Source organism: Zalophus californianus, chromosome 7 (assembly GCF_009762305.2).
Source record: "Zalophus californianus isolate mZalCal1 chromosome 7, mZalCal1.pri.v2, whole genome shotgun sequence".
Lineage (NCBI taxonomy): Eukaryota > Metazoa > Chordata > Mammalia > Carnivora > Otariidae > Zalophus > Zalophus californianus.
In genome coordinates, this window is record NC_045601.1 from 144,831,892 (window position 1) to 144,850,958 (window position 19,067).

The 19,067-nt window shown below is 46.0% G+C and overlaps 5 non-coding genes across 5 annotated transcripts; 2 read left to right on the forward strand and 3 right to left on the reverse strand.

Moving 5' to 3' along the window:
- Positions 1-2,713: 2,713 nt before the first annotated feature.
- Positions 2,714-2,786, reverse strand: TRNAK-UUU. The gene has a single exon. It is a non-coding gene; the product is annotated as a tRNA-Lys (tRNA).
- A 1,185-nt stretch (positions 2,787-3,971) lies between these two features.
- Positions 3,972-4,043, reverse strand: TRNAM-CAU. The gene has a single exon. It is a non-coding gene; the product is annotated as a tRNA-Met (tRNA).
- A 4,038-nt stretch (positions 4,044-8,081) lies between these two features.
- On the forward strand, positions 8,082-8,187 carry TRNAL-CAA. Its single transcript has 2 exons — positions 8,082-8,119; positions 8,142-8,187. It is a non-coding gene; the product is annotated as a tRNA-Leu (tRNA).
- A 3,722-nt stretch (positions 8,188-11,909) lies between these two features.
- On the reverse strand, positions 11,910-12,015 carry TRNAL-CAA. Its single transcript has 2 exons — positions 11,978-12,015; positions 11,910-11,944 (listed from the first exon to the last, which is right to left on the reverse strand). It is a non-coding gene; the product is annotated as a tRNA-Leu (tRNA).
- Positions 12,016-18,197: 6,182 nt separating this feature from the next.
- Positions 18,198-18,270, forward strand: TRNAT-CGU. The gene has a single exon. It is a non-coding gene; the product is annotated as a tRNA-Thr (tRNA).
- The last annotated feature ends 797 nt before the right edge of the window (positions 18,271-19,067 follow it).

A 19,067-nucleotide genomic window follows, 5' to 3' on the forward strand; every position in this document is an offset into this window, starting at 1 on the left:
TGTCTTCTAGGAAGGTACTCACAAGATATACATGCACACTTTGCCTTCTTGAGCTTTGCTTTATTGCTTTTATTGTTTTTTACAAACTGCAGGTTTGTGGCAACCCTGCGGTGAGCAAGTTTGCTGGCGCCATTTTCCCAACCGCATTCGCTTACTTCGTGTGCCCTGGTCACACTTTGGTAATTCTGACGATATTTCAAACTCTTTTGTTATTATTATATTTGTTGCGGTGATCTGTGACCGGTGACCTTTGATGTTATGTTGTAATTGTTTTTGGGGTGCCATGAACCGCACCCAAATAAGAGAGTGAACTTACTTCATCAATGTTCTGTATGCTCTGACTGGCCGGCCCATCCCCATTCCCCTCCCACTCCTTGGCCTTTGTATTTCTGGAGACACAACAGTATTGAAATTAGGCCAATTAGTAACCCTACAATGGCCTCTAATTGTTCAAGTGAAAGGAGGAATGGTGTGTCTCTCGCTTTAAATCAAAGCTAGCAATGGTCAAGGGAGGAAAGCATGTCGAAAGCCGAGACAGGCTGAAAGCCAGGCCTCTTGTGCCAAACAGTGAGCCAAGTTGTGAATGCAAAGGGAACGTTCTTGAAGGAAATTAAAAATGTTATTCCAGGGAAGACACGAATGATAAGAAAGTGAAACAGCCTTATTGCTGATATGGAGAAAGTTTGAGTGGTTTGGACAGAAGGTCAAACCATTCCCTGAAGCTGAAGCCTCATCCAGGGCAAGGCCTTAACTCTCCAATTCTAGGAATGTTGTTCCTGAGCTATTTATCAAAGTCTATCTTTGCACCTGTGGTTTGAAATGCATTCTCTATCATATACTAAATGTCCTTATGTGATCTGGTTTATTTCTGGACTTTGTATCTTATTGCACTGAGCTATTTGTCTATTCATTTGTGAATACCACAATTTGGTATATTTAAATATCTAAAAATATTTACATTTCAAGAAATATGATAAACAAACTAAAAACAGCTGACAAATTTGGGGGAGGAGGAGAAGAAGAAGGAGTATTTGCAATACATATCACAGATAAAGTGTTAATATCCCTAATATAGAGATAAACAATTAACGATTAATTAACAATTAACGATTGAAAAAAATCCAAAATTTCATCGTAAAATAGTCAAAAGATGTTAATAGACAATCTTTTTAAAGATAGAAAAAGGGCCCTTATATATATGAATATGTGTCCAAACTCTCTAATAGATAAAGAAATGCAAATTGAGACCAAACTGAGATGCTATTTTTCTGCTTTTAGATTTGCAAAAATTAAAGAGCATGTCAAAGATCTGGGAAACAGGCAGTCTTATTTATTGCTAGTGGGAATACAAATTGATACAACATTTATGGAGGGGAATTTGGGTATATCTAACAAGATTGCATATGCATTCATCATTTCTTCCAACAATCTCAAATCTAGTGATTTACTCTGAAAATCTACCTTCAACAGAATGAAAATACACATGTGTCTATTTATTTGTTGCAGTATTGTCTGTAACTGCAAACAACCTAAAAGCTCATGCAAAAGAAAGTGGTTAAATAAACTGTTACTTCCACATAATGGAGTACGTATGCAGCTGTAAAAATATAAAAAAGAACAGGGAATATCTCTATGAACTGACAGAGCAATACCTAGGATCTATCCTTAAGTGAAAACATTAAGTGCAAATCAACATCTATAGCATTCTACCTTTAGCTTAAGAAAGAAGGGGAAACTTAAAAATTATGTATCTGCGTGTTTATTCAAAAAGAGATCCAGGAAGGGTAAACCAGAACCCGGAGAGACTGATGACCCACAGAGAGCAGGTGGGAGTGAATGGAGAGAGACAGACAGAGGAAAAGCGAGAGAACCATTGGGGTGAGTGACATTTCTCTCAGTACATCTCCCTGCAGAGTTTTGACTTTTAGAATGATGTTATCTTTCATGTGTGTACAAAAATAATAAATAACATAAACAAGGACCGGATAGGGATTCAAAATGGCACACACCTGATTATTTCAAACTAATAATATAACAACAAAGAAGGAGAGAACTGACACAATGAACGCGGGTGCAGTATTTCTATTTCATATCATCAGGCTAAAAGTATACAGAATTACCAAAACCGAATTCACAGCCGCGTGATTGAACACACTGCCCAGAGAAACCGTGCTCTTGGAGCCCAGGTTCAGGGTCTTCAACCATAATCGAAATCCCTGGATAACAACAGAAACTTTGTAATGTAAAGACAAAAAAGACAGGTAAGACCATTTCAAAAATGTGTTTGCATATTATAGCTTTAACAACCAGGGGCTTTTAAGATGCTACACATTTTTTTGTGTAGGGAGAGTCGGTCCAAACTGTGGGGAGCCTCAGAGACGACTGGACAGAGTCACTGCTCTCTTAAATTCTTGTCAGGTCCCCCTAAAATGCTCCCCCGCCACTCCAAGATGAATGAAGCACGTCAAGGGAACTTTAGAATGGCTGACTTAGTAATTGCGTCCCTTGTGTATTATTTTTACATCAAGCCCTTTTTCAATTCCTTTTGGCATCTTGGGACCACGTTTTAATTAATATTGGGAAGAGGTAATTACTGAAACACTAGAACATAAACCACTTCAAGGATATGCCTTTGTTTTGGCTGTTATGGATACCCCACTCCAGAGGTGTTCTAAGTGAATCCAGACCTTACCGAAATAAAAGGAGCGGTTATCGCCTGAACAGGGACTTGAACCCTGGACCCTCAGATTAAAAGTCTGATGCTCTACCGACTGAGCTACCCAGGCCTCGCGTAAGTTGCCTTCGTTCACTCTATAAATAAGAGCTCCAGGAAGCGCTAGTTAACGTTCACGGTTTCAGAAACTACCAGCGTCTTCCCGGTGCGCGGGTCACACCCTCCAGCGCGGCGCCGCACCCGAGCTTGATGGCACTGAGCATTGCAATTCTTCCTTCCACAATTACCGGGTGATAGTTACTGCAGGAGGATTGCCAGGAAAGTGGCTCAGAACACGGTGGGATCCACTGGGGAGGGAATGAATATTCCTGCAAGTGAGGACAGAGCCCTTGGGGCCGGCCTTCCAGTGGACTCGCAGGTCCCTTGCCGGGAGGAAGAGGTGTCCGTTCCACCAATGGCTTCGGTAACTGGAAGAACTTCAGGAGAGCCAAACTTCGGTGAGGATGGAAGGTTGTGGACAAGGCAGGAGGTTCACTTCCTGTTCTTTCTAACAGTGTTTTCTTTCGGAGTTGGGGGTCCTGGGATGTTGATGGCGGAGCAACGGCCAGATGGACGTGACACCCTCTCCTGAGTGGGGCTTCGGTCCGGGAAACTAACCCCCTGGAGCCCGCGGCTCTGCAATTCCTTCCTCGCCATCCTCACCTTCCTCCACGCTCCCTTCGTTCACCCTCTCCTCGTCCCCCTGCCCCCCTCCCCTGTCCAACCTCCCTTTTGCCAGTTCTGCCATTTTTGCGCCCCCTCGTCCGTCCTTCCACGGCAGTGGACCCTATAACGCGCCGCCCCCTCGCCACCAACGCTCACCGGAGTCCACTTGGATCCACTTGCTCTATTTTTTAACTCCACGTTTTATGCTGAGCTGCATCCTATTAAAAGGCAGGAAGGACCAGGCAGATGGAAAGGCGTGCGGCCTCTGTCACTGCAGATCTTCGCTCGTTCATGAGACCCGGTAGCCCCTCTGCAGAGCAAAGAAGCAGGGGAGAGTCAGTGCATATGGACAAGGAGTAAGATGGTGCGTTGTTTCCCCGTACGTTGTGAGCTTTAAAAAAAATGTGACTAAAGACACAATTTTGATAATGGCCAATTTTCAACAGGATCCGAAAGAGAACAAGAGATGTAAAGCAACACTGTCAAGGCCATGAATGCTCGGGACTTGGTTTCGTCGGCCTGGTGCTCTGTGGCAATTTTGGAACTTGAGGAATAAAGCGTGCGATTTCGCGTTGGGAGTAATAAAACACTGTAGCAGAGGATGGTTTCGATCCATCGACCTCTGGGTTATGGGCCCAGCACGCTCCCGCTGCGCCACTCTGCTGCCTACTATCGACGACCCTTTGATTCTCAGAGATTTGTTTGTGCCTTAGCACAGTCAACCACCGTACCAACACTCCCTTTTCCTCTTTTGCGCCCCGCTCCTCTACTCCGTCTCCCACTCTGGGCGTACCCCACACTGCCTTCTCAAACGCGCGGCCTACAGACATCTCTAGGACGCCTTTGCAACCTACTCAAGAGAACCAGAATCTGAACGGAAGCCCTTTCTCGGGAGCTCGGTGTTCACCGGCTGGGGCTTCCCACACGGATTTCTAGGTGTGGATTCAAAACTAGGCTCTCCTGCGCCTCCACCAGCGCACTCGGCAGCTCCGCGACCCTCGCGGGGCGGAGGGCGTGGGGGCAAGAGCCTGGGCGCGGGGCCCGGGAGCAGGGCGCGGCCCGGGCGGAGCGGGGCGGGGGCGGAGCGAGGGCAGGACAGAGGGAGGGGCAGGCGGGAGCGGGGGCGGGGCGAGGGCCGGGCAGAGGGAGGGGCAGGCGGGGGCGGGGCGAGGACCGGGCGGAGGGGCGGGGCGAGGGCGGGGCGAGGGCCGGGCAGAGGGAGGAGCATGCAGGGACGGGGGCGGGGCGAGGGCCGGGCAGAGGGAGGGGCAGGCGGGGGCGGGGCGAGGACCGGGCGGAGGGGCGGGGTGAGGGCGGGGCGAGGGCAGGACAGAGGGAGGGGCAGGCGGGGGCGGGACTCCCCGCGGCTGGCCACTGTCCCCGCGGAGGGGGAGGGGGGGGACGCGGTGTGGCGGGAAGACCCCAGGATCATGACCTGAGACGAAGGCAGACAACCACTGAGCCACCCAGGTGCCCCATAAATATCTCATTTCTATCGCTCACTCCTCACTGCCTCGTCTTTAGCTTCAAAATTGTCTTTCAATTTCTATTCAGAAACTTAAAGATCTTGTGTAGAAGGCCCGTGGTGCAGTCACAGTTCAGACCCGGCTTGGAACTGCTAGAGGAGCCGCAGGGGACATCCCATCACTGGAGGGACCACGCTGTTATCTCTCCCTCGAGGTTCCGAACGCGGTTTGAGTAGTGACACACAAATTAAATTTTGAACAATTATTTTTAAAGGCCTTTAAACCATAAAGATATTTATTATCTCAGTACTGAATTAGCCTGTTAACCTTAAAAACAAAAACTGCCAATTATTTTATCAGCAAAAGATGGTTTATTTGGGAATAAAAGAGAATTGCGGTCTGGAACAAACAGGCTATGGCAAAACCATAGGCAAGTCCAGAGAACAGAGGAGAAATACGCTCTTATAAGGAGAAAAAGGGTAAGTTGGGAAGACAGTTACAAATGAAAAGCCCATTGGAATAAACTGGGAGTTGAAGTATGGTGGCTTACTGGCTGAGCTGAGGTGGGGGGGACGAGGACAGCGTCTCTTCCTGTGGCTGGAATAGTAGAATAGTATCCATGTGCAAGGTCAAGTCCATGCAAGGTTAACTCCCTCTCTTCATGTTGGGTCTCCCGTTGGAATGGTAGGGCAGAAAGTGTTGTTGGGTGGACTGGGGAGAACCCCGGGCCCCAACGCCTCTGCCCAGCCCATCCCCAGGATGTCCCTGGGAGGCTCTTGGTCTTGTCACGAGAAAGAATTCAAGGACAGACCAGACACAATAGTTGAGAGGTGCAAGTAGAAAGTTTATTAAAGTGAGAGATTGTGAAAGCAGGTGAGCTCAAGGGAGAGTTGCCTATACAGGGTTTGGGTTACCATCTTTCACTGACCATTGTTAACTAGGGGATGTAATATTTATTACATGGGGAGGGTTTGTTTTTGGTTTTTTGTTTTGTTTTGGTTTTGGGTTTTTTTGGTTCTGTGACTTTTCACCCTTACTTGGTCAGGGTTTCCCACCTGCCTTCTTTGTCTTGGGCCTGTCTGATGCAATCTGGCTTCTTGTGGTTTTGTTCTGGAGTGCTACCAGTACCAGCCTTTAACTTCCTCTTTGTTGGCCTCCTCCCTGTTGGAACCTAACTAACGCCTACTCTAGCAGGATGGAGTTAGTTACTTCAATCAATCAAATTGTGGGTCTTTAATGTCCGTGGTTATATCTTTGGTCTGCTAGACTTTGTGTTTCAGTTGACTTGCATATCGTATTGGGCTTGAGAAACAAATATCACATGCCTTCTAGAGCCTCTGCTGATTTTGAATTCCCTTCACAATACATACATCTGATATTTTAAATAATCAAGGAGGGAGGGATAGAAAAAAGATTCAGAACAAAGGAAGAAGAAAGAAGAAGAATACATTTATTTTTATTAATCTGGGGAACATAAGACAATTAGAAAGTGTAGGGGAGGAAAAGTTTTCCTTCTATCCTTCTAGATTCTTTTGGCTAGTCTACTAATTAAATTGACATAAAACAGGTCAATAGGACAAAAACAAATTTGATTTCTTATCTATGGGAGCCCCAAAGATAAGAGACTCAAGGGCAAGTTGACTTATATGCCATCCTGAGCTAAAGAATGGGATGGGGGTCTGGGGCTTCAAAGAGAAGGAAAACAATTCATGGGAAGATGGGAAAAGCAAATGTTTGGTGAGCAAATGTTTGTCATGCCAGGCAAAGACAATGGGACACAGGGAGGACTTTGAACAAACAGGCCCTGCTAGTCCCCCTCAGCTTACCACACCTGGCCCATACACTTTATAATTATCTCTGCTAATAGCTCTCTTCCTGGACCAGGCCCTCTATCTAAATTCTTTTAGGCAATTGGGTCCAAATACCAAAGTGGCACAACCTTGGTGGCATATTCTGCTCCCCTTCAAAAGCATGTAAACTAAGGAAAGCATAAAAGATTTTAAAATGTTCCACCTGACCACAGTACTGCAATTAAATACATATGTCCCCAGTTTTATAAATAGGTAAACTAAGAGTCAGAACTAAGTGACCTGATCAAACGTGTCTCCCTCTCCACTAACACTCCCCTGATTGGCTTACTGTTAAACAGCTTATATAAGATTTCATATATGTCAGAAAAAAATTGTCAAAGACTTAAAAGTGGTCAACAGAAATTATTGGGTCCTTGCCTTAGTGAAGTGCTAGGCATTGTCTGCCAGACCCTCCGGGAATTATTTTATAAGAACATGACCCTTTAACTGACCTATTCACTAGGCTTTTCTAGAACTCTATGATGGTAGAAGTTAACTTATAGAAAGTGACAATAATGCAAGTGATTCTTGCTTATATCAGCACAAAAGATTTTGCTCAGTTGAGATACAATTTTGCCCAGTAGAAGAGATAACTCCAAACATTGTTTTATTGCCCTATAGGATGTTAACCAGTTTTGCATCTTTTACCAACTTATTTCAGCATTTCTGATTGTGTGTTGTCTGTTCTTCATACTCTTCTTTGAAGCATTTCTATCAGTTTACCCATTAATTGGTGAGATATATGAAATCTTCGACATTGTGTTTATATTTGTTTAAAAGTCAAGTTGTCAGCTTTTCATCTGATTGATGACACCAATATGTTTTGCGAATTTAAAAGAGAGAAGGAGAAAGAAGTCCTGACTGAGATGTGAAGCGCATCTTGACAGAGCCATGACCCAAGGTGGGCGGGCGATTGTTAAGTTGCTGAAAATACCAGTGTACGGGGGATATTTCAGGCCCCCTCAGGGTCCCCCTCCCCACTAATAAAACTTGTTGAGATAAAGTACTGTGAGGGACCGTGCGGGAGAGTCTGTGAACCCCGGGGAGAGCCCCCTAGACGGTGGTTTCCACGTGGCACGGATCAAACCCGCATCTCCAGCTCCCACGTCTAAGGCCCGTCCTGCAAGTCTCGGCCAGCAGGGTTTGGGGGCAGCGGGAGAAAGACCTCCAGAGGGGTGCGGGCGCCCGGACTGCAGAGCTGCGTTCATCCTGTCGCCAACTCGCAGTTTCCCCGCAGACCTCGTCCGGTCCCAGGCTTGGGTTTTGCCGGTCGTGCTGAATGCTTGTTCGCTCCAGCACCTGCTAGAAATAGCTCTCCGCTCCCTTCCTGGAGGGAAGGTCTTTGATCACTGACAGTTGTTACTTCGCACGGCTCTGGCGTGTCGTGTCAGGATGGCCGAGTGGTCTAAGGCGCCAGACTCAAGCACTTGCTTCCCGCACTGGGACTTCTGGTCTCCGCATGGAGGCGTGGGTTCGAATCCCACTTCTGACATGGCTCGTTTTTGTTCTTGCCATACTCATCAAACATTTTCACCTTTAGGTCCTAGGTCTCATTCTTCCCTCTCGAGACTCCTCCCGCTCTCCTCCTCCTCTCGGCCCCATCTCGATTTCCCCGCACGAGGGCAGCACCCTCCGTTACTTCGTCCTTCCCCTCCCCCCACCAGACCTCTTCACAGGCAACATCATCCGGCTTACAGCACCTCCGAAGGCATCTCTCGCACCCCAGCCGGGGAGCTGACCAATGAAAATTCTCCGTTAGAGAACCTGCGTGTCTCCACAGCCCATTGGGCGCATTTAAACATCTCAGAGCCACCAGTGACCCCCTCTTCCTGGAGAGAAGGCGGCAGTGATTTCCATCAGAAGGTCATGCCTTTTTCTGCCAACCCGGTAACCTTAACGAAGCCTGGGAACTCGTCTTAAAACCAAACCAAACAAACAAACAAACAAACAAACAAACAAATACAAGGTAACCAGAAAGACCTCCCTTTCCTGGGAGAGACGAGCAGCCAGATCTGTGGTCTGTGGGAGGAAGATGCTACATTGTCTGCCTCGCCATTGGGAAAGTAAAGGCCAGTCTCCTGCCTGACCATGAGAACGAGAAGACCGAGGCTTTCTTGAGTAGTAGCTCAGCTGAAAAGGCTCCCACACATCTGTCCTAGGCTTTTCCACTGGGGAAATTGTTACCGGACAGAGAACTGGTTCCCAACTCAGGTGGGCTGCTCCCTCCTGGAAAATCAGTGCTCAGAGACAAGTGACAATGGGAAAGGGAAGCTGGCAACCTGGGGAGATGGTGGACTAATGTCTCAAAGACCATCTTCCCTGTCCAGGTGTTGCTGGAAGGCCGTGAAGGGGAAGGCATGGGGAAAGGGAGGAGGCTACATGCAGGAGAAGCAGGTGCCCAGGCGGTTACTCACATGTGGACAGGACCCTGCACAGACTTGCTGGACTCTGAGTCAGCTATTTTCAAATGCAGTCAGGCCTTATCTTCTGGGAAAGTCTGGTCCTTCACTCCTCAAGGCCAGTGGTCTGCAAATCTCAAGGAAAGTAGGTTATTTCTGCTACAGTTTAAGGAACTTAGGTCAGCAAGCAAGAAGCCCATAAGCTTGAAACAAGTTAACCCTTAAGACTGGTTGGAGTGTTGTTACAAAATTACTGGGAAATTCACTGCTTTTCCCCACAGAGAGAAACTGAAAGAAACAAAACAGAATCAATAATACATCTGCTGGAATTGATTTGCAGCCTTTGTGTTTTTATATTAGTGAGATATACCATACGAGTAAATACATACATTTTCTGGTTTTGCCTTTTGCCTTTAAAAGAGTATCAACATACGTTATGTTGCCATCGTCCAGGTTGAGTATCAAATGACACATTGGGGAACAGGGCAAATACTCAGATCACTGCTTCCACATTTCTATCAAGCTCCGTAACAGTTTCCTGGCTAGAGGGAGCCTCAGAGGCCAGTACTCCTTGTCTAGAGCAGGTTTGGGTACTTTACAAAGGGAAGCAAATGTTGCAAAAGGATCTTTATTTTATTTTATTTTTTTTAGGTTTCCCTATCTAGCCCAAAATATACTGTGGGTGCTTTGAAACACAGAAAGTAAAATCAGTAACAGAAAAATAAACAGTCCCAATTCAAAACAATGATTGAAAAGGGTAAAAATGGAGAATACAGGGAAAAATAATTTAGACTTTCATCATTTCAGAGGAAAGGTAAAGCAGGAAAGAGTGGTAGGTGGTTATAAATTTGTAGAAGTGAGAAGGAGAGTGTAAGAAAAGGAATTTAATCATCTTGGGAGGGGGAAAGGAGGCTTTGAATTCAAAGAAGTAAATTAATCACACTTGGCTGTCCATAACTCCCTTTTGTTATTAGTCCATAAAAGGTCACTCCCAGTTATACTTTGATGCATTGTTTTTCCCTGTCATGCCTGGTATCCAACCCTTTCTTCTCCCCCAACATATAGATTTTCTGTAAAGTGTTTAATATTATTCTTTAGAAAAAAAGGTATTCTTCTGCACACCAAAGAAACAATCAACAGAATAAAAAGACAACCTACAGAATGGGAGAAAAATTTTGCAAACCGCCATATTGAATAAGGGGTTAGTATTCAAAATGTGTAAAGAATTCATACAACTTAATAACAACATAACAATCAATCTGATTTTTAAATGGGCAGAGGAACTAAATAGACATTTTTTTCCAAAGAAGACATCCAAATGGACAACAGGTACATGAAAAGGTGCTCAACATCACTGTCAGGGAAAAGCAAACCAAACTCACAATGAGATATCATCTCACACCTGTTAGAATAGCTATCATCAAGAAGACAAGTGATAACAAGTGTTTGGGAAGATGTGGAGAAAAGGGAGCCCTTATGCGCTGTTGGTGGGAGTGTTAACTGTGCAGCCACTCTGGAAAACAATATGGAGGTTCCTCAAAAAATTACAAATAGAACTATCATATGACACAGAAATCCCACTTCTGTGTATTTATTCAAAGAAAATGAAAACAGAGTATTGAAGAGACATATGCACTCCCATGTTTATTGAAGTATTATTCACAATAGCCAAGTAACTTTTGTCTGTCAATGCATGAATGGATAAAGATGCGAGAAATATATATGTAGATATAGATAGAAAATTATATATATCTTGTGTGTATATTTATATATAAATATATAAAATTATATATACCCTTCAATTATATGTATAGAACATAGATCTATCTATATTCTCTCTATATATATATATAAAATAGTATTTAGCCATGAAAAAAAGGGGAAATTCTGCCATGAATCAACATGGATGGACCCTGAGAATATTATGCGAAGTGAGATAAGTCAGAAAGACAAGTACTACATAATATATTTTACAGGTGGAATTAAAAAAGGATTGTGAAAGCAGAGAGTACATGGTGGACCAGGAGGTGGGAGAGGGGTATGGGAGAGATATTGTTCTAGGGTACATATTTGCAGCTAGTAGATACATACTTCCTAGAAACCTAATACACAGTGTAGTGATTATGGACAACAAAATTGTGCTATAAACACTAAACTTGTCAAGAGACTAGATCTTAATTGTTCTCAGCACTAGAAGAAATGATAATTATGTGACCAGACAGAACTAGGTTGTACAACGTTGTGTGTCAAATATATCTCAATTTTTGAAAAAAGAAAAAACTGCTACAAAGACTATACTAGGTCAGCCATGGAGCTGAGCTGGAATCTCACAGAGGTACATCTCCAGGAGAGACACTGCTGAACAGTAATTCAAAAGCTATACAATGCAGGAAGACAAACTCATTTAAAAGCAAATCTGCAAAAATCTAAGATCTTAATTTTAAGACCAAGATTTTAGCCTGTGTAGAACTTCATAGGATGCATTTTATTAACTTCAAAAAATGAAAGAGAAGACATCTAAATCACATAATTCTGAGATCATATCTCAGAGGGAGCTATTGATTTAGTTAATTTTAACAGCATGGCCATTTCCCTGCTATTGCCGACCTAAACATTTTCAACAGTGTCAGCGAAAAGCCAGGACCCAACGTGCGGTCGACTGGTCCACCGTTGATATGGCTTTTTTTTTTTTTCTGGGAGGAGAGGAGCTCTGATGACGCCAGGGGTTGCGTCCGAGAGAACATCCCAGCATTCTCTAGTGAGGGGCTTTTCCTTCCTGGGGAGTCGGGGTGTTGAGGGGGAACAAAACCGGAAGTGTCAGAAGTGGGATTCGAACCCACGGCTCCACAGGGAGGCCAGAAGCCCCAGCGCGGGAAGCAAGGGCTTGAGTCTGGCGCCTTGGACCCCTCGGCCATCCTGACACGGTAGCGGCCCGGGCCTGAGGCTTCCTCCCTGGGCTCCCGCCCCCGCGCTCCGCGCCCGCTGCATCGCGGAAAACGACCATTCTCGGGCCTGGCGGGCGAGGCGCGGGTTCCTAACTCTGATGCAGAAACGCAAAGACACGAGCCTCTCCTGCGGGCCTGGAGCCCAGGGCGCCGGCGCGCTGGGGGCGCCCCTCCTGGGCTCTCCCCGCAGCCGGGCCTCGGTCCTCGCAGCGACCCCACCTGGGACCTGGACTGCATGCCGGTCGCCGTGACCTCTGTGACTCGGACCCGCATCCTGCAGCCCAGGTGGAGGCTGCCTGCGCCAGGGTCGGCGGAGACTCAGCCAACAAATGCCTTCCCCACTGCCCTGGGCGCAGGCGCTCATCATCAAGAGACCCTTTCAGTGCATTTCTTTCTTTCTTTCTTTTTTTAAGAGATTTTATTTATTTGCCGCCCAGCAGAGAGCCCGATGCGGGGCTCGATCCCAGGACCCTGGGATCCTGACCTGAGCCGAAGGCAGACGCGCAACGACCGAGCCACCCAGGCGCGCCCCCTTCCGGTGCATTTCGAGGCGTTCGTCCCGTTGTCAACCGCCCCAGACTGTGAAGCCACTGCCCGCAGCCATCTTTCGTTTCCGCACATGGTACGGGATGCAGCTCGGTGTCCTGCCCCGCGCGGTCGCCCGGGCGCTGCGGGACAGGCCTGTCCCTCCTTTCTCTAGAGCCCTCGGAGGCTCTCCATCAGCCGCCCTGGGGGGCAGCGGCTCTTCTGCAACATAAGCTTGGCCGTTTAGAGCTGAAAAAAATATGTTTCAGTGACTGTGGAAATGAAGTAGCCAAAAAAGAAAAAGAAAAAAGCAATAACCTTGTTGCAACTAGTATTCTCGGATTACACTGTGGAGGAGAGAAGCAATGTAACATTCCGGTAAATAGGAGCCTCAACAGGTTTCTATCATTAGGCCGCAAGGGTCTATATCCATAGGATACTTAAATTTGTAGACATCACTTTTAAATCTAACTTAAAATTAATTTTAATTTCTTCATCTGTGACTCTAAAATTGAGTGGGAAATATCTCTCTTGAAAATTAAGTTATTATTTGTACATGTTACTTTTTTTAATGTGACTGTATTTCAGCAGTGCAGTTGCAACAGTATGCAAAATTAAATGTATATTTTGATATATGCCTATGTTGAATTTTTGCATATTGCTTCCTATACCTGTTTGAAGTCTATGTATGTATTTTCTACGAAATGAAAACTTCTGAATATAGCTTCAAAATATCTGGGATACTTGAAAATGGATGTTACTAAAATGTAATGTGAACATAGAACTGCAGCTGAAAATATGCCATAATCCAGTTGTCTTGGATAGATGGGTTCCTGCACAGTACAGTCAATATTTCATGACCTTCTGGGTAGACTATTTCCTAACACCTCTTTATTATTAATTTATTTTCTGAAGTTTTTCTTTACAAGTTCAGGGGAAATTGGATAAGTGAAATCTGAGGTAGTAGGGGCTCTGAGTTCAGCCGTAGAAAGCCTGTGACCGATTGTGTTTTCCAAAGATGGCCATAGCAACATAGTTCATCGCATGTGCTCTTCCTTTAAAGTGATTTGACACATTTCCTTCCAGAGGTAGGGGTCTGTGTTCCCTCTCATTGAATCTGGAAAGATCTGTGATGCACTGGTATTGATCCCTTGGGACTCCCCAAGCTAGCTCAGAAGAGCTTCCAACAGCTTTCTCTCAGAACGTTTGTCCTCAGAACCGAGCCACCGCCAGAAAGCCCACAGGGAGGGACCCTGTAGAGAGGAGCTGAGGTCTCCGGCCCACAGCCAGCAGCAACCGCCAGACATGTGAATAGGTGACTTCCTGCCCCCAGCCTTCTAGTCTTCCAGTCGGGTCTCCAGAAATCAGGAGCAGAGACAAGCTGTGCTCTGCCCAAATTCCTGACCAAGTCTGTGAGAGAAGACATGATCGGTGGTGTGTAAGTCAAGCCATTACGTTTTAATATGATTTTTTATGCAGCAATAGGTACATCGGTATCAGTCTTGGTCCAATCAGGAGAGAGAAACCATGCAGCAATTTGACAGGAAAAATTGTTTGCTTGCTTATTTATTTACTTATTTTTCCAGTTTTATTGAGATATGATTGACATACAACACCGTGTAAGCTTAAGATATACAACATGATGATTTGATATATGTATATATTGCAAAATGGTGACCATAATAACTGGAGTTAACATGCACACCTCACACTCTGACAATTTTTTCCTTGTGATGAAAACTTTTAAGACCTCCTCTCTCAGCAATTTTCAAGTGTACAATTCAGTATTGCTAACTATAGTTGACATGTTTTACATTATATCCCCAGAACATATTTATCTTGTAATGCCCAGGGAACGTTTTAATATAGAGAATGATTAACTACAGGGGAGACGGGAGGACCAAGGAATTGGCTAGGAAAAAGTAAAGAGAATTCTAAGAACTGTAAGGGTAGCAGCTGTAAGGAGCTGTCACCACCCTGGGGGCTGATAAAGCACCTTAGGAAGTGAGGGCAGAGATTAGCACAGAAGGAAGAGCCCTCCACTCCTCACCCCACCCCTAGCGAAACCCCAGACCTTGCTGTAGAGGGCACAGCCTGGCTCACCGAAGAGCAGAGACATTGCCTTGCTGTGCTAGCAGAACTTGCTTGAAAGTGCCCTCCGGAACTTGCTGGAAATCCATCTTCTAGCTTTTCTTGGAAAGCTATTCTTGGAGAGGTCTCTCATTGAGGATACTCATCTGGGGGTGAGAGATTTGTGGAGGGCAGAGATCTAGCCACGTTTCTTCCCTCAGTCTTGAGCTGGAGGCCCCATCACCTTCTCTGCCCCGGGGTGCACTTTATTCCCTTTCTTTACCTGAGAGAGGGATAAATCTATCTCCAGATTTCCCATACAGGTGGGCTTGGTGGACCCAGCATGCTCTTCTGTTCTGACTCTTCCCTGGAACCAGCGTAGAATGTCTCATTTATGGAATTCCTGACATTCTTGCCAAGGAACTTCCCTCCCATGCCCTTTGGACTCAGTTTCAGTTATTTATGCCTAGCGGGAAGTGTGTTTGTACCTTCTCAGCTCCTGCTACCTCCTTCTCATCCTATGAAAGAAGAGACAAGAGCATTTGTTTCACTAAGTCTACCTATTAGGGATTGCAAAGACCAACCGCAGCTGGGGCAATTACAGCCACACTCTGTATTAGTCGTTAGGAGAGATGTTATGGATTCCAGTTGAGTCCAGTTGGCCAGAAATCTGCCTCCAAAAGGAGCTATTAAAAAATCAGGATCTTCTTTTCGCTTTGTGTACAAACTCCGTCCAATGGAATGAGCGGTGTCCATCAGCCCCAGGTGATATAAATGTGTGTGGATACTGTCAGTGGATACTCTGTTTGAGGGCAAATGACTAGAAGGAGGGAAAACCGTGGGCAGAGCCTCTCGAAGTGTGACTGGCGACCGGCACAATCCATAAATGTTTATTTCCAGTCTGCTCTGTTTCAAGATATGGAGCTTGTGCCAGAGGTAAGTCAACTATATCACTAAGCATCTTGTTTAGTTCTGTTGATAATTTGTTCATAGTGGAGTTCCTCAGGGAAGGCAGGAGTGCATTTAATTATATTCTGGAACAAGTTTACGTCTCTGTGGACCAGGAACTGATGTTTCCTGACTGGCAACTTTGCACACCATGGCTATTACAGGAGTATTCCAACACTCAAGTGCAGGGCGAGGCTGTGCATCTTAAAAAGATAACTCATTCTACTAGCATCATCAGAATGAGATTTCCAAAACATTATTTGTCTAGATCACAGAGTCTCCAAGAGAAACAGACTTGCTTACCCCTCCAGCAGACTAATGGAGCCAGGAAACATGCCTACACTGCAGCCTTAGTTGGCTGTTTGGAATGAACTGAGCTATTGCCTGAAACCAGAATCCACACATTTTCTCCAGAACCAGATGCCTCCTCAGCCTTCTCTGACAGAAGAGCTGCCTTCCACATGCCAGTCTCACCGGGACGCATCTGCTGGAAAGAACCTACACTTCATGCCTTCTTCCTCACTTCACGTCAGGGAGTGGCAAACATACCCGTATTCCTCCTTGCAATGGCTGTACTCTTAATATGGGATGATAAAAATTGTTTAGCAATACATATTACTTGTCAGCTGCTCAAGCTTCAACCTACGCTGTTATCCAAGGCTTATACAAGATGCGCGTTCATGACTCAACCAACCCTGCGCTAACCCTATCACTACAGTTACAACAGCAGGTGCTGATCATTCTCCATTTGCCCATCCAGACCCATTCTCTGCCCGGTTTTTCTGCCCAGGAAGGCTGCATCAGTTGGGCTCTCTCGCGTCCTAGCTCCTGTCTGGACTCAGCCAATGGAAGGCACTAGCAGATGGGAGATGGCAAGAGAGGGAGGTAGAGGTCCCTGGCGTCCCCTCCAAAATTTGGAGATCAGTCCGATGGGTGTTCTGAAAACCCTTGCTAAACCAAGTTCCAAATGGGCGAAGATTTCCTACATTAGAAGGCGGTGAAAAATAGTAACAACAGTTTGGAAAAGTTAATTGTCTAGGTTAGCATCACAGAGTCAAAGGGCCAGGTCCTACATAGGCTGAATTCTGGATCATTTGGCTCCTCAAATCACATTTATCCTAAGTAAGGCTAAACCAAATGCAAAGAAATAGTACTAGTATTCTAATACATGATATTCTGTATGGATCTAGAGTACCTCAGTGCGGTGTTTTAGGCTCTAACGAAGAGGCCATGCCTCATTTCATCAGCACCTGACAGTCAGTCCTGTCTTCCCGGCTCTGCTGACTTTTGGAGTCTGAGGTTGGGAGGAAGAGAGCTGGCTCTCTGGGCTGGTACCCTTCCAGAACTGTGTGTTTTTGCAGGCCCTTGCAGAGCTGCAAAAGCACTTGCAATTTAACTGTATTCGTAGGTAAACTAGTCTGTCACACACGCCCTATGTGGTAGAGATTTGAAGGCAGGCGAGACAGTCTTCTGACTACCGAGAACTCGGTGCGCCAGAGAAGTGTCCTCCACAGTGTCCTGCCCGTAATGATTGCTCACTGTTAGTAAATGCATTTAAGGATGAGAAGGCTTTGTCTCTGCAGACAGGGGAAGAAAGAGAGCCCACTGAGATCTCACTTAACATCATTAAAATATAAAGCACCAAAAAAAAAAAAAAAAAAGTCCAAGTGACTCCTCTGAACCTAACAGACCTGTATTTCACTGAGGTTATAAATTTCTTTAGGTGCTAGAAACAGGAGGTGAGCACGGTACCTAAACGGGATGAAATCTGAAAAAAAACCCTGCAAATCACAGGCTTGTTGGAGCTTCATGACCCTCCTTGGGCCTGCAATCCCCTTCTTCTCTGATAGCAGGGTGATGATGAGGAGTCTCAGTAGGTAGTGTCCCTTATGCACAGACAAGTTTAGGATTTTGGAGAATTCGAACAAACTGGCTCCTCTGGGATGCAGGAGGCGGATCTCTAATCCTAAAAGATCTTTTATCCTTAGTGATCTTTAATCACTAAGAATAAGTGGTAAGACTGACATCCCCTCCCCTGCCCTCACTCTCAACTTCGTTAATATGACCATTCCTTGTTTTGCCTGGTTTTCCCGTCACGCGCGTTCGGGACACCCCGGGTCACCAGGGCCTCGTCGTGCCTGTGTGTGGCCGTGCTCCGGCCGGTGGGCCCTCTGCGGAGCTGGCGGCCGGGCCCGGAGCGCACCGCCTCTCCCTCGCAGCCCGCGGTCCCCACCCCGTGCATCTGTTTGCCGAGTCGTTTGAAGGAGCGGCGCGTACCCGCCCGCAGTCGAGGTGTTGGGTTTGTATTTACTCGTGCGCAGGCCGGCGGGCCGGGGAGGCGGCGACAGCCGTGCGCGCGGGCGTCAGCGGCCCCTGCGGCGGGCCCGGGTCGGGCGGCGCGCCGTCTCCCGCGCGGCTTCCCTCCTCACCCCGGCCTCCCTACTCGGCGGGGTCGCGCGTCCGGCCGAGTCCCCAGACAGCCTTTGTGATGAGACGGAGGAACTCGGAAAGGGGAGGGGTGGAACACCAAACTTCCAGAAACTCTCGGGAGCAGAAAGCGAAATAGTTGCATGTGTAATCAGCTTTAGGGCAAGGAGTCAAGGGCCGGACCGCCGGGCTCCGTAGCTCAGGGGTTAGAGCACTGGTCTCGTAAACCAGGGGTCGTGAGTTCGAATCTCACTGGGGCCTCCAGCGCTCTGCTTATTTTTTTTTTCATCTTGGGTACATGATTTCAAAAGCAATGTTTCCTTGACACCAAGACCTGGAACTAGAAATGAATTTACCAAATCTGTATCCTCAGAAAATTACTGCTAAACAGCAGGGAATTCTAAGATGGAAATTCCTCATCGTGAGGAATTCCTCATCATCGGGAGTAAAGGTGCTGTACCATCTTTAAATTGTTGGTGATACCTGAAATTCAGGTGTAGGAAACCTTGAAGCGCCACCAGCACCACAATTAATGCCAATATAAGCCAGCAGATTAGCTAATTTGTATTGAGTTTCAATTACAATCTAGAGTCCTGATTAGTTTAGCCACTGTAGGCCTAAAAGAATTATAATTACTGATTTTATTATACTTACTTAGTGGACTCTAAACTCCCCCTGCAGACAGGAGTCTGTCTTATTTGCTATTGTATCTCAGAGGTTGCAAAGTATGGACCTAGTCTGTGCTCAGTAAAGGTTTGTTGAATGAAGCCCAGCTAAAGAAGAGTGACCAGAGTGTAGTGAGTTTGTAGATACCTTAGGAGGTATAAAAATTATCTGAAGGTCAAGGAACCAAGGTCAGCTAATAGAGAAGAACAAAAGAAAGCAACTCAGCCCTGATAAAGATTCTACCAAATATGAAGTGACTAATCCTTCTGGTCTCATTCTGGTGTCTCATAATGGGAATGAGTTGTCCACAAAAACAAACACTGAATGTCATCTAAAAATAATAAACAATATTAGCGATCTTTACTCCATCAAAAGCAGTAGGCCAGTATGTT